This window comes from Bactrocera oleae, chromosome 3 (assembly GCF_042242935.1).
Source record: "Bactrocera oleae isolate idBacOlea1 chromosome 3, idBacOlea1, whole genome shotgun sequence".
NCBI classification, from domain to species: domain Eukaryota; kingdom Metazoa; phylum Arthropoda; class Insecta; order Diptera; family Tephritidae; genus Bactrocera; species Bactrocera oleae.
The window spans coordinates 17,154,974-17,168,959 of record NC_091537.1 but is presented as its reverse complement, the minus strand read 5'-3'; the positions used below and the strand labels follow the sequence as shown (position 1 = coordinate 17,168,959).

Below are 13,986 nucleotides of genomic sequence, written 5' to 3'. Positions count from 1 at the left end.
TGGGAAGCTTTAAGTTGTCCGTCATCCATTGTTGGCTAATGATTTGCAGCGTTCGCATTCGTTTTGTGGCTTAGCATTTATAATGTAATAACAGCCAGCGGCACAATCACAGCCAAAGCCGCAACCAAGCTCAATAACACCAACAATGGCTGGCACCAACCTCAATATCAAAGTCAACAATCCATCAGCATGTTCGGGTTGGCATGAATGTTATTAATTTTTAAATGTCACAGGCAAAGCCGACAGTCAAGTGTTTGGGTAAATATTCGCCTGCGACGGAAGTAATTTTATACGCGTTGAAATGAACTGACGCTTGATTGCCACTTCACTTTTGATTCGCAAATATTTTACTTATTCATGATCTACTTTCTCATCGCCGCAACAACTAGGTAATTTCTTTCGTTGAAAACAATTTTTTCTTGGCCATTTTGTGTGGTGATTTAATGTGCGTTTTATATGCAATCACACTAAGTGGCGTTTAAGTATACTCGCATATATAATATTATATACTTACAAGTATATACATATCAATGTATATATGAGCATTTATATGAATCTATTTCACTTTTCTCAAGTTCTAAGTTTGCTTGTATTTGTGAAGTTAGTTATCATTACCATCAGAAACTTTTCCTGATGTAAAATGGTGTGAGTGCTGGTTGGTCAATGATTTTTGATTAATATTATGAACGCATGCGATTGACGTCAGCATGTCCGAAAAGTTGTAAAACGAAGGCATAAAGTTGTTGAAAGGCGTTGGTTGCAGTAAACATCAATAGAGCTATTACTTTAGTACCTTATGTAAGTTCACTGTGCCGAAAAGCAATAACAGCTCAACTCGATTTTAAGGAATTTTAAATCAAACACTTAATTGAGCGATTTCGGGGTCTAAAGACAGTTTTTTGGCATATAAGTCTTAGATTTGGCATATAAGGCTTAGATTCCATCAATTAAAAAGTATTTAATATGTCATGAAAGGCGCGCATCCTCTAATATAAAACTAAAATAAGCAAAAACGTTAAATTCGGCTGCATTGAAGCAATTATATGTAGTTATATGTACTATAACTTAATCTGAAAATATCGTTTCCTTCTGTTGGTTTGTCTCTAAGTACGTTCATAGCACAACTTATTTTTTTTAAGTTGTACGATCTTCTGAAAGAAGTTTGTTTAGGTAGTGAAATATATAGGGTCTTTTTTAGACATGTGCTTTTAAGAAGATATAAAACGCATATAATTTAGCTTTATTATAAAGATAAGGGTTTTCCATTATGTTTTAAAAATGATTTCGGGCAACTGATCTCCGCGGCTATTCGAATAAATTCTAGCCGAGGTAGACCACTTTTGCAGCAATTGGGGTCATATGTCAGCAATAAAGCGCCGAATATTCTCTTTCAGGGCGTCAATCGTCTCGGGCTTATCTGCGTAGACAAGCGACTTCACATTATCCCACAAAAAATAGTTCAGCGGTGTTAAATCGTATGATCTTAGAAGCCACGCCACAGGACCATGACGCCAGATAATGCGATCACCAAAAGTTTCCTTCAATAAATTGATTGTTGTATGGCATGTAGCGTCGTCCGCTTAGAACCTAAGGTCGTCCACCTTAACATCCTCCACTTCAGGTATGAAAAGTCATTAATCGTGGCTCTATAGCGTTCCCTATTGATTGTAACATTATGGCCGGCTTCATTTTTGAAGAAATATGAATCAATGATTTTCTCTGCCCATAGAGAAACAGTGAATTTTTGAGAATGCGGTGTCTAAACAATGACTTGTGAATTAATATTTAGTGAGCTTCATCGTTGAACAAAATTTTCTTGTAACATCGGAATCGGTGTCCATCTCGTTTTGGACCCATTCACTGAACGAGCAATGCGCTTAATGGTCGTTCGACTTCAATTTTTCCACAAATTGTATTTTATATGCCCGCAAACCAAGGTCTTTCCGCAAAATCTTCCATTAAATGGATGGGCTCCAATTGTTGGGTGCGATGGCCAATGAATGAAGTGAATGGTCTTCCACGATAATCTGCTCCGAAACAGCAGCAGCGTATTCGGTACGCATCGTACGACCTCTCTGAGTGTGCGCATCATCCAGTAAAGTAAACGTGGTGCGAAACCGATCCATGCAGACCGAATATTGGACGCAGCCTTTTATTTTTGGGGTAAATTTGCACGAGTGCAAACGTTCTTCAGGGGTAATCAGTGTCTATTATGAGTTGAAAAGTTGTTTTCAGAATCGCTTAAGAAAATTTTTCCGAAATGACTTGACATTTTCACACAACGTTCTTAGATATATGGTATGTATTTGTCAGGTCGATAGAAGATTTTTGATAATAATTTCGATTTTTAAGCTACTCTGAAGTCTATATTTTTTCACAAAAAACGGCATTTTTAGGAAGCCGCCATTTTTCATAGATCAAAATTTTCACCAGTCCTTCGATCATTACCTGTACTCATTTACAGTAATATTAAAAATTTTTGGGCTTTGGAATCGAGATAATTTAAAGCAGAAAACACTTTCTCTCCGCTAGACACTTTTTTCGGAGGTCCTCCTGGGGAGCGCCTGTGGGATTAAGCGAATCCGAAATTTCTTAAAATAAATCGCCGACTATTAAAGTGCATTAATTTCTGTAAATGTGCATTTTTTCAGAAGTTTACCAAAAACGCGTTCTTTCTGACTTCTTGAATTGATATATACGCTTAAATCACATATATTATAAACTTCTAGCGATAAATCCGCAGAGTCGGATAAAATTCGTAACTGGGGAAGCAAATAATTTCCGCTAATATCTATATATAAATAGAACCACAATCATCAAATATAGTAAGATTGTACGATACAATTTTTTTCATGTCTTTTTTTATATTACCAAGCCGTTAGATATTTTTCGCTCTTGTGGGCATAAATGCTTATATAACTAGAACAAGTGTTTTAAACATTTTTTTGCTGTCTTTTTATTTCATTACAACTTTCTTGTTATTGCTAGAAAAAATGTGATTTCATCGCACATCAAGAAAGTGTCACTTTTGTATTGTCATCACCATACTTTACACATGTAATAATAGCAAGCCTGTGTGCATATTATGGTGGTGTGTGTGGTTTAGAAAGAAGAAACTCATTTAAACTTTTTCAAATAACACAAGCAGTTAGGGCAACAATGTGCGAACCTTTTAAAGCTTTAGAAATTTTTAAATGAGTATATTTTTTTCTACATAAGAATTTATTCCGGACTAGCTGAGTCCAATTGTCAATTTTTTTTATTATGTTGATCCATGCCCATGAAGTACGATAATATTTTCAACTGCTTTCAATTTGCTTACTTTGTCTGTAGCAGCCGCTAAGGTTAGACGTGTTTTTATGAGCTAGTGTCTTTCGTTTATGAAAAGAAATGGATCAAAGAATTTATTCTTGGATTCTTGGCCAAAAGCAATACTGTAACGATGCCTCAGCCTCAATATTCATCAGGCATGGCTTCGTGTGACGTTTTCCTATTTCCACAAATTAAGCGAACCTTAAGGGGCCATTGTCTTACAAGGCAGATGAAAATCACCAAAAGAACTAAAGCCTTTCCCTAAAATCGAGTTTGAGAAGTGTTTTGACGATTGGTAGATGCGCTGGCATAAGTACATAAGATTTTTTTTCAAAAACTAAAATTCCCGTTATTTTTTGAGCACAACTCGTATTCGTATTACAGCATAACGATACCGAGGGATATTATAACAGTGTTTTCAGAGTGACAATTGCTTATTTGGTTTATCGTAAGAATAATCGCTTTACTTTTGAAACTATTACTTCCAAGCTCTGAATGAACAGATATACACTCTTTAGTGGTTCTAATAATCGCTAGCACATTTAAGTCAAAAAAATGAACAACCTTATTTTCCAAGTGTAAGTAATATTAGATATCATCCAGATTCAGTATGTAAAAATCTCTGTTAAGTTGGGCGATATATGGCTTAAAATTTTATTTTAACGATTTTAAAGCATGCAGGTTCTACTATTTATTCGGTCTACAGACATTTGTGAAATTAGATAAAAAATACCAAAATCTATACTATAAAAAATGATAAGACTATTCCCAATCAACACGCCACTTATAGTATCGCTTCTGTCAGCTCATAATTCTCTGACCATTTTTAACTTAAGGGTCATCGAAGGTAGCCGATTAACGCTTTTCCATTTATTTTACAGCACCGATTTCAATGGCTGCCATCTTTACATGCTTCGTACTACTATAATAAGTTAGTTTAAATCTGAATTGGAAGGAAAGCTCGTGCTGAAAGCTCTATTTTCTTCTTTCGAGCTTAAAACTATTGTTTATATGATTCTGTTCCCTAATTCATAATCCAATCCAATTTAATCCTAGATGAGATTAATTAAAGAAGCCAAAGAATCCAAAGCTACAAAAAGCAATCTGTGTCAGCTGCTAAGCAGGAAATGTTAGAACAGCGGGGTTACAGCCATAACATACAAGAAAAATAATCATAAAATTATTTTTATCAACATTTACAACTTTTCTTTTCATTTGTAGCTTTTCGAAAAAAAAAAAATACAAACAACACCAACAAAGCGAGCATTATGAGTTTAAACCCTCAAAACCGCGACATGACTTCAAAAACTTTTCAACACGACACCCCATCAAAACGCCAACAACTCAGTCTAAAAACGCCAGAGAAGGCGGTGTGACAGATGATTAACGCATAAAATGCGATCGTATAATAGCGAATGCCGACTCACGTAATGTAAATGCAATTTTTCAAAACAATAACGACGAAGAAAACGAGAAAAAAATATTTGCGACATATATTACTTCCGCCACAGCGCCACAATCAGCCACAGCGTCAGCTCGCACTTCCTTCGAGGAGAAGCGCACGCCACCCACACACATACACATACTCATGCATGTGAAGAAAGCACAGCATTTGGCGTGCAAAACTTTTAAGGACATTTCAGTATGGTGCCATGGCAACGGTGCCAGACAACCTATGCGAGATTTATGCAACACACATGGGTATAAGCGCAAACGTGTACATACGTTAGTGTATTTTTGTGTGGGAGGAAATATATACAGATGGCTGCGGAAACGCTTTGGCATTTACATTTGGTATTTGGTATTTTTTAATACCCTGAACAGTATACTAAATTAGTCAGCAAATTGGTATAAAGAATACATATGTATAAGCATAGCAGATCAGCGTGATGAGCTGAGTCGATTTAGTCATTTGAGTTCGTATGTATATACGCAAACTAGTCCCTTAGTTTTTGAGATATGGATAAGAAATTTTACACACGTCCTTATCTTCCTAAGAAACTGTCCTTTTGTCGGAACCACCGATATCGGACCTCTATAGCATATAGCTGTCATACAAACTGAACGATCAAGCTCAAGTCCTTGTATGGAAAACTTTTTTATTTGACGAGATATCTTCACGAAATTTTGCATAGCTTATTGTCCGAGGCCATGCTATAATCTCCAAACAAATAGTTTCAATCGAATCACTATATCATATAGCTGTCATACAAACAGTTCGATTCAAATCAAGATAGTTTTTATCTTTTTATACAGTTTTATTGTATAAGAATTGCACCTGTGGAGGGTATCATAGCGTCAGCACGGCCGAGGTAAACTTTTTTGCTTGTTTTTTTATGCTTTATGTTTATAAAAAAATAGAATGTGTTTGCAAATGTATTCTGCATGCGTGCAGTTGTTTTCCTGTTGACGTCACATCCTTACTATTTTCAAAGCAACACTTTAAGGACAAGATGCTGTCAGCGGCATTTATTATAATGGCGACTTGTTGTTGCAAATTTGTTTGTGGCAGCTGTGTAGTTGCATTCGGTGTCTGCTTTTTTTATTTTTAAAACAAATAGCTACAAGAAACGTGCTTGGCAACACATGAAACACATTGTCCTATTCTCATTTTCGTAAGTGTATATAAGTGCGCGTCTATTTATTCATATGTGTGTGCTTAGTGCGAGTGCGTGTAATTAGCATAAAAGCTGCTGTTGGCGCATGATAATAGTTACAAGGACGTCTGCCTTAACCACACTTACCTCGGGTGATATCCACTCTTCGCTTAACTTACAACCACAATTGCCAACCACCTCAATATGGTTTGCTTTCGTTTATGATAACCTGAGGCGGTAGCATTGTTCATCAGAAAAGTCATTGTAGAAGTTGAGCCGGTTTATGCCACGCGAGCTGTCCAACAACCAACCTACTGTGGATTTTCTTCATCTAATATTGCAAAACTTTTCTTTTTAGACAAAAAACATTAGACTTCAATAAGTGCTGTTTTTTTGTTTACACTATATTTCGCAAGTGCCTCAAAAAATGACTTATTTAATCAGAAATATGAATGCGAATATTGCGCTCCGAATGTTTTTACTCCGACAGTTTCATACCTAAGACGATTTCAACACAAACACGCTAAAATATTTCGATTATGAATACTGACAGGCAATAAAATTCAGGAGTTGCCTGTAAACGAGTATTCTATTGTCGCATAGTGTTGTCTTTAGAAAAGTGTGTTGAATTTAGCTGATCTGATCTGTTCCTCTTTTTTTTTTTTGAAATATTGAGCATTTTATTTACTAATTTTTGGCGGCATCTCGAAAGCATCATAGCTTGAAGCTTTGGTAAGAGCTAGCTTAAGCCAAAACGTCAGTTGACTCATTGCCAAATTAATACATAAAATGCTGCATCAGCAGTGTTTAAGTTAACGGGTTTCCATAATTTCCATGACAGCTTAAATGTCACTATGATCACATAGTTTCCCTTTGTCACTGCCTATTACAGTAATTTAACCCTGAACAGGTTATAAGAATTAGTTTGCCACGATGTTTGGAAAACCCAGAAGGAAGCATCGGAGACCATATAAAGTATATATCAATATAAATGATCAGTGTAAAAAGCTGAGTTGATGCAGCCATACCCGCCTGTCTGTCCGTCTGTATATAGTATAAGCAAACTAGTCCCTCCGTTTATGAGAAATCGACCTGAAGTTTTGCCCCAAGAAACTGCTCATTTGTCGGAACCGCCGATATTGAACAGTTGTATGAATACTGATTCGCAAGTAAATTGTACTTCAGTCACAGCACCCAAAAATAATGGAAGTACAGACCGGCATCTGGAAATCAATTCTTCTCGTCATCCTGATCATTTTGGTAGATATAATTCCATGCTTTTATCGCGTACAAACAATCATTATTTTCTCTCACAATGTGAAGAGATATTTTAAAACGTCTGGCAACATATTATAGTAAAAGTACCATATATAAACGCAGCAAGTATTGTTTTAAAGGTCACCAAAGGTTAGAAAGCTCCAAACAAGTCCGTGACATTACCCAGCATTGAAGTATTTCCGCACTCAAATATTTGCTGGTGATAATATATTACATTAATTAATAATCATACTTTGCACATATACATAGGACACACATGTAAATCTACTTTATGCTCCTGGACAATTCGGTGATGTTATATAATATCATATTTCTTGTGAAAGAGTTTACATTGTGCTTACAAGCTGCCGACAGCATATGAATAGAATATTCAAGAAATGACAAAATTTTCTGATGGATAACTTGTTGACAAATTTTCGCCCAAACAATATATAATTGCCTTCTTCTCTTATTGCTCTTCCCCTCATCAAATATTTATTTCCATTAAATTAGCTTCGCCAGTAACATAATAAAATTGTTTTGCGTCATTGGATGCCTTCGGGGGTATTGTGTGCACCCTAATTGACGTCACATTATTAACTTATTGTAACTTATTGTTTGCACTGCGCAGAAATAAAAGAAATTCTTGAGGAAATACGACATTATATCAGCGGATATATATTGGTTTCTTTCAGATATCATTGAAATTTAATAACACATTTGCTTAGCCTTGCATGTAATATGAGCAAACATTCGGTTTGTTTTCAACAGTTTTGCATATTTTCAAATATTTTATTGTAAATGGCTATTAAGGCAATTTTCTGCGAATTGAAATGATTTTTGTGGCAATGGTAGACATACTCGTACGAACTAATAGATATGACTTCAGGGGTTATGTGGGTTTGACGGCTTCAAAAAAATTTTGTCTTATTTAATTCTATAAGATCTTTGGAATATTGCTCTTAATTTGTAAGTTGATCCGAGTAATAGTTTTGGAGATACAGCCTTGAAAAGTTGCGTGGTAGTGGTAAAACTTTAAACGCTTTTTTCTCGAAACTCAGTTTTCAAAGTCGATTGTCAAGATTTCTCACAAACTGCTCAACCGATCATAATGAAATTATACGCAGGGCTTCGAGATAAAATTCAAAAAAACAAAAACGTTGAGAAATGTTCACCCAAAATTTGGCTTTTTTTGTAAAAAGTCTGCCGAAAATACAATTTTCACTTGTATAGTTTTTCGTTCGTCCAGAAGGACTGCGACGTCGAATATTTTCACTTCAAAAGTTATATATAGAATTATTAAAAGTATGAATAAAATATTGAATTTTTTATATGGAAAAAAATGTATGAAAATAAGCCGTTTTTTGCTCTAGGAAACCCAGTAACCCATTAATTTAATCGTTTTCTTAATACATGTACATAACCGTTATACTTGTATGCATTTGAAATGCCTTCATAAAATAGAGTTATTGAAAAATGAACATGGACCGATCCACTGGTACACTGTGTATACAGTCAGTTTATCTTATAAAAGAATGGAGCTATCTCGATCAAATTAATAAACAACAATGTAATAGGCAGAGAAGGTTATCCTCATCATGGTTCATATCTCCTTCAATTAGTGATATTTTTCAAAAATACTACAACTATTACAAATTACTCAAACATATGTTTAAATGACTCTTAGATAAATTGTAAATCTCTCAGACATTTGACAATTTTAAGGAAGAATTTGATAATAGCTCTTTTGAATCGGTGAAATTACATATTGTTACCTGTTACAATACAATAATTATTTTCCAAAATTTATGTGTACATTTTTATGCTCTCCACAGGGTATATTAAGTTTGCCACGAAACACCCAGACGTAAACATGGGAGATTATATAAAAAATATATAGAAATGATCAGTATAACGAGCTGAGTCGACTTAACTATACTCGTCTGTCTGTATATACTCGTATGCGAACTAGTCTCCAGTTTTTGTGAATTTTGCACACATCTTTTTTCCCACAAGAAACGGCTCATTTATCGGAACCGCTGATATCGGACTACTATAGCATATAGCTGCCATATGAATTGAGCGATCGGAATCAAGTTCTTGTGAGTAATCTTTTGCATTTATGAAGGGTATTATATGTTAACTTCGGTTAAACCGAAGGTAATTTTTTTTCTAAATTTAAGTTTTTTCTAGACACCAATCCTCAAGCTTACGTTTCGGAGCTCTGAAAATTGGCAACTGTAAATTTTTTATTTTATTATCAAAATCCCATTTGTACTGTTGTTCGGTTTTCTTCGGTTATTGAGTCAAAACAGTTAAAGAACGATCTTTCTGGAGTTTAAAAATGAGACTAAGTGATACTAACCTAAATTCTTGAATTCAATCATATTCAGTAGATTTTGACCTGTATTTCTTAGAAATATCCCATTATTTCAGGTGTCAAGTTTAGAAAAAGCCTTACAGTGTGAGTATAGACAGCGCTTGTTGATATAGCGCTTTATCATCCTAATGCGTTTTTGTTTAAAGACAAGCGTTGTCGTATAACTATGTAGATTCGTATTTTTAAAAAATTAGCTCTTGATTCAGTCAGGGTACCAGAAAAGCTTTGTTGAAAGTGGTGCTTAATTTTATTCAGAGAACTTTATTTTTTTTATTTTTTGGTGTACTAATAATGGTTTCCTATGAATAATACTTTATGAGGGTTTTAAATATATCGAATGAAACATACAAGTATGTATGTATGGACAGTTTAGGTAGAAGAATGAATTGTTAAAGTCTTGAAGTTAGTGTGAAATAAATCCGATTGAAAAGTATAGCTTTTTAGCTGTATACCGACTGTTTTGTTCTTACCTCGAAATTATGGCATTTGTGCTCACCCTTCATGTATGAGGTGTGTTCAAAAAGAACGAAAATTTTCGTTTTTTAAAAAAAATTCACTAGACCGGTTAGTCTCAATTTTGCAGTCATTGCCTTTTATGTTTATTGCGATGTATGCTCCTTTGAAGAAATAGTGAATAGAGTTGCCATAAATTTAATAAATTAAAAAATGGCATAAATGTGAGGAAAGTAACTCGTATACAGTTATTTCAAGTTGAGGTATTTATTATCGCAATTGAACATTTTATTTATCATCAACAAAATTATAGCCGGATTTTAGATTCATTGATTGATATAAATACTTTAATTCCACAATACTTAAATACCTATGATTTCTGCAAGTTCACAAGCCAGCTAAAAAGAATCACTCCAACAAAGCCACAATAGATTATGTGCTTATAAATCATTTATTCATGTTCGTGAAACCTACTACTTACATATACAAACATATGTTGCTCACAGGTATCCACGAAAGCCAATACATATAGATAAATTGTACTTGTACCCATTTTATTAACATGACATGAAATTTCATGGAATTGCTTTGCTGTGAGCTTGAAGTTCTGCAACACCTGTTGCTCAGGTTCGTTATGAAAGTTCAAGGATTATATTCACTTTCGCCAAATACATGCATAAGTACATATATGTATTTATGCACGTAAACATTAACTGTTACATATTTCTATTTGGCTCTTTCACACTTTTATATAGAAATATGAATATGCGATTTTATATGCGCATGAGTCAAAAATTCATATTTGTATTGTATGTATGTATATAAATGCATATTGCATATATACTCTTATACTCAGCATGTATTTGCACATACCATCATGAATATATTAAGTCATATAGCAAATAATAGAAAAATACAAAAACATTCGCTTTGGCTAAAGGTTCTTATAAACTACATAGTCAACTATTTTTAGAATATTGTGTGACTAAACACCGTTAGCGAGTATTTAATAATAGAAATTTACTTGTTGGCTTATTGATATTGGTTTTAAAAATAAACTAGGTGTAGCAATGGCAAATGGTCTTTTCGTTTTTTTCGTTCTTATGTCTTTTGTATAGAAGTAAGTGAGGCGGTTTTCGTAAAGTACTCTGTTTTAGAATTCAATATATTTATTCCAATAATCACAAGTCATCTACGAGATAGTTTTATCTTTGGCATAAGGCAGTAAAGGTCATTTGGATATTCAATTTTGGCTATCCGCCCATATAAACTACGTACTGACTTCCATCGTTTCAATTGAATTTAAGCTTAATACATATCTGAAGAAATTTAGTCGTATCGGTCAGAAAAATTTTGGTTTAAAAAAGTGCTTATTTTATTTGAAATCAAAGGTGGTAGGACTCTTTTAAATAACCTTAGCATATTCAAAAAATTTGTTTCCATTATCAGTAACGATCTATTATTGGGCGTGGTTTAATAACTCCCCAAATATTTCAATATTGTATGTATTTAATTAATTCATCTGTAGCAAATTGCAATGATATTGACGCCGAGTAGTCTGTAGTTGACCGATCGACATAAAGCTAAAGATCTTTATAAAATATTTTTATTAAAAAACTGAATTCAACTTAAAGGTTGCTTATATTAAGAAACTTGACTAGAAACAACTAGCAAAACTTGTTAAGTTACTATAAGAAAGGCAACTGTGAAAAGTATTATACATAGCTTCCCTTATAGAAAAATTAGTTCGTTTGCTAATTCGGTTAACAGTGGATATAATTCATAATCTTCGAGTTCGGTTCAAAACCAATTTAGGGCTTGAGAAAAAATTTAATTTTATTAATAATATATTATCCAAGCAGATTAATAATACCTTATTATTTTCGTTTTTAACCATTTGTTGGTATTTATTCTCATTTTCGAGTTATCGTTTTCTGGTTTGGAGTTCATTATATTTATAATATAATATCTATTATAATTATATATATATATATAAATTTATATATATGTAAAATATAAAAAATTTCACAACTTAACTCACCTCACTTTTACATTTATCGCGCTGCTCATGTAGTTTCTTATTCCATTTTCTGCACAAATCGTTCGTGAAGACATGCAAATGTGGTTGTTATGAATAAACTGCTCCTTTTTGCTGTTTTTCTTTTCACCTTTTTATTTATATATATATATATATATATGAAATAGACTTAGTCTGTTCGTTCGCTCGAAATCACAATCTCTCTTATTTTCTTGCTTTCACTAACTTTTCTTCTCCTTATTATGAAATATATATATTTGTTTGCTTTTGTTTTTGTGTTTTTAACGATTTAAAGATGATTTATATTATTATTTAAATGATATATGTTACATATATTTTCTATGTGTTAAACACTTTTAGGAGGTCACTTATGTTGTTTTCTGTAATATTCGAAAAATTAGTTTTTATAATAAACATTCACTTAAAAACCACAAATTGTTCACAAGTGGAAAAACGCACATATATTGTAAAGTAATAAATATATTCTTTAGTATTAGGTGTTATAGAGCACAATTTAAAATAATGTAATCACTTCCGTTCCTCAGATCAACCATTTATCATTTATGTACATCGATCAAGTTGTGAGCTAACTTAATAAAATGCTAAGCAAATTGTTATTTATTTACCAGTAAAGGCTTATGGTATATATACGTAGGTTGCCTTTCATATTTCGAAATCGGGATTTTTCAACCCTAGTGTTGCAATCTGGCAACTCAGAACTTCATCGTATAGTTTACATTTTTGATGTTATACATACTCAAAACGTTTTGACCTACGCGCGTTATTTGTGTTGTTTACAGTAATTTAAAATATTCATCTCAGCCAAAAAATGGAATTAAATCACGAACATTTTCGCGCGATTATTTTTCACAACTTTCAACATGGATTAATTCGGCAACAGTGCATCGATGAGCTTAACTCAATTGTTGGCGATAAAGCTCCATCAAGGACTAGTGTTTGTCGATCGTAATGGTGAATTAAATCAAGGTCGTAGATCACTCCAAGGCGAATTTCGTGAAGGTCATCCAAAATTAGTTGTTCCAGAAACTATTGATGCTGTGCGCACACTGATATTGCAAGATCGTCATGTGACCTGTCGTGAGATTGAGACTACTATAGGCATTAGTGACTGCAAAAAAAATTTGTTCACGTTGCATCCCACACAATTTTTCAATCGATCAAGAAAGGATCGTGTGAATTGGTCGAGAGAAATGTTAAAAAAAAAGATAGCGGTGCTTCGAAATACGTCTATGACATTGATGAATACCAGCTGATGAGTCGTGGATTTATGCGTATGAGCCCGAAAGTAAACAGCAGTCGACTGTACGCATGTTTCTAGAGGAGTCGAATCCAAAATAATTTGTTCGCGCACGAAGCACTTCTAAGCAAATGTTGCCTGGTTTTTTGGAAAAACTGGACATGTCGCAACCATACCACTGAACAGTAAATTCTGAGTGGTACACAACCATTTGTTGGTCAACTGTCTTTGCAGAAATCAGGAAAACCAACCACCGACGATAGATCACTCTTCACCACGACAATCACATATTGACTGAAACAACTGCATTTTTGAGCACTAAAATTTTAGGTTTGATGAGTCATCCCCCGTATACTCCTGACTTGGTACCGAATGACTTCTTTTTATTCCCGTACGTAAAAGATAAACTAAGAGGTTAACGTTTTTCGACACTAAAGAGGCGGTTCATGCGTTCAGAACGTATATTTAGGAGATACCTCAATCAGCGTGACAAAAGTGCTTCGACACTTGGTTCAAACGCATTAAAAAGTTTATAAATTTAATGAAGAATATTTGGTTTGTCTAATCTCGGAATATATAAAGCAATAATCGTATATATATGGTACTAGAGTGGTAATAGAAGAGTATGTAAGAATATTACCCGGAGGTGAATTTGGTAGAAGAGAAGAGGACAATGAATAATAAAATTTGT

The 13,986-nt window shown here is 33.8% G+C and overlaps 1 protein-coding gene and 1 long non-coding RNA gene across 2 annotated transcripts in view; one reads left to right on the top strand and one right to left on the bottom strand.

Annotated features, from left to right (window-relative positions):
• IA-2 (tyrosine phosphatase IA-2) overlaps positions 1-12,180 on the bottom strand; it is a 134,564-nt gene extending 122,384 nt beyond the window's left edge. The window contains exon 1 of the mRNA XM_036366842.2: positions 12,041-12,180. The gene's annotated coding sequence lies outside the window, so the exon portion shown is untranslated. The remainder of the gene's footprint in view (positions 1-12,040) is intronic.
• The window catches only part of LOC118681609 (uncharacterized), a 147,495-nt gene that overhangs the window by 115,478 nt on the left and 18,031 nt on the right, over positions 1-13,986 (top strand). The window lies entirely within an intron of this gene.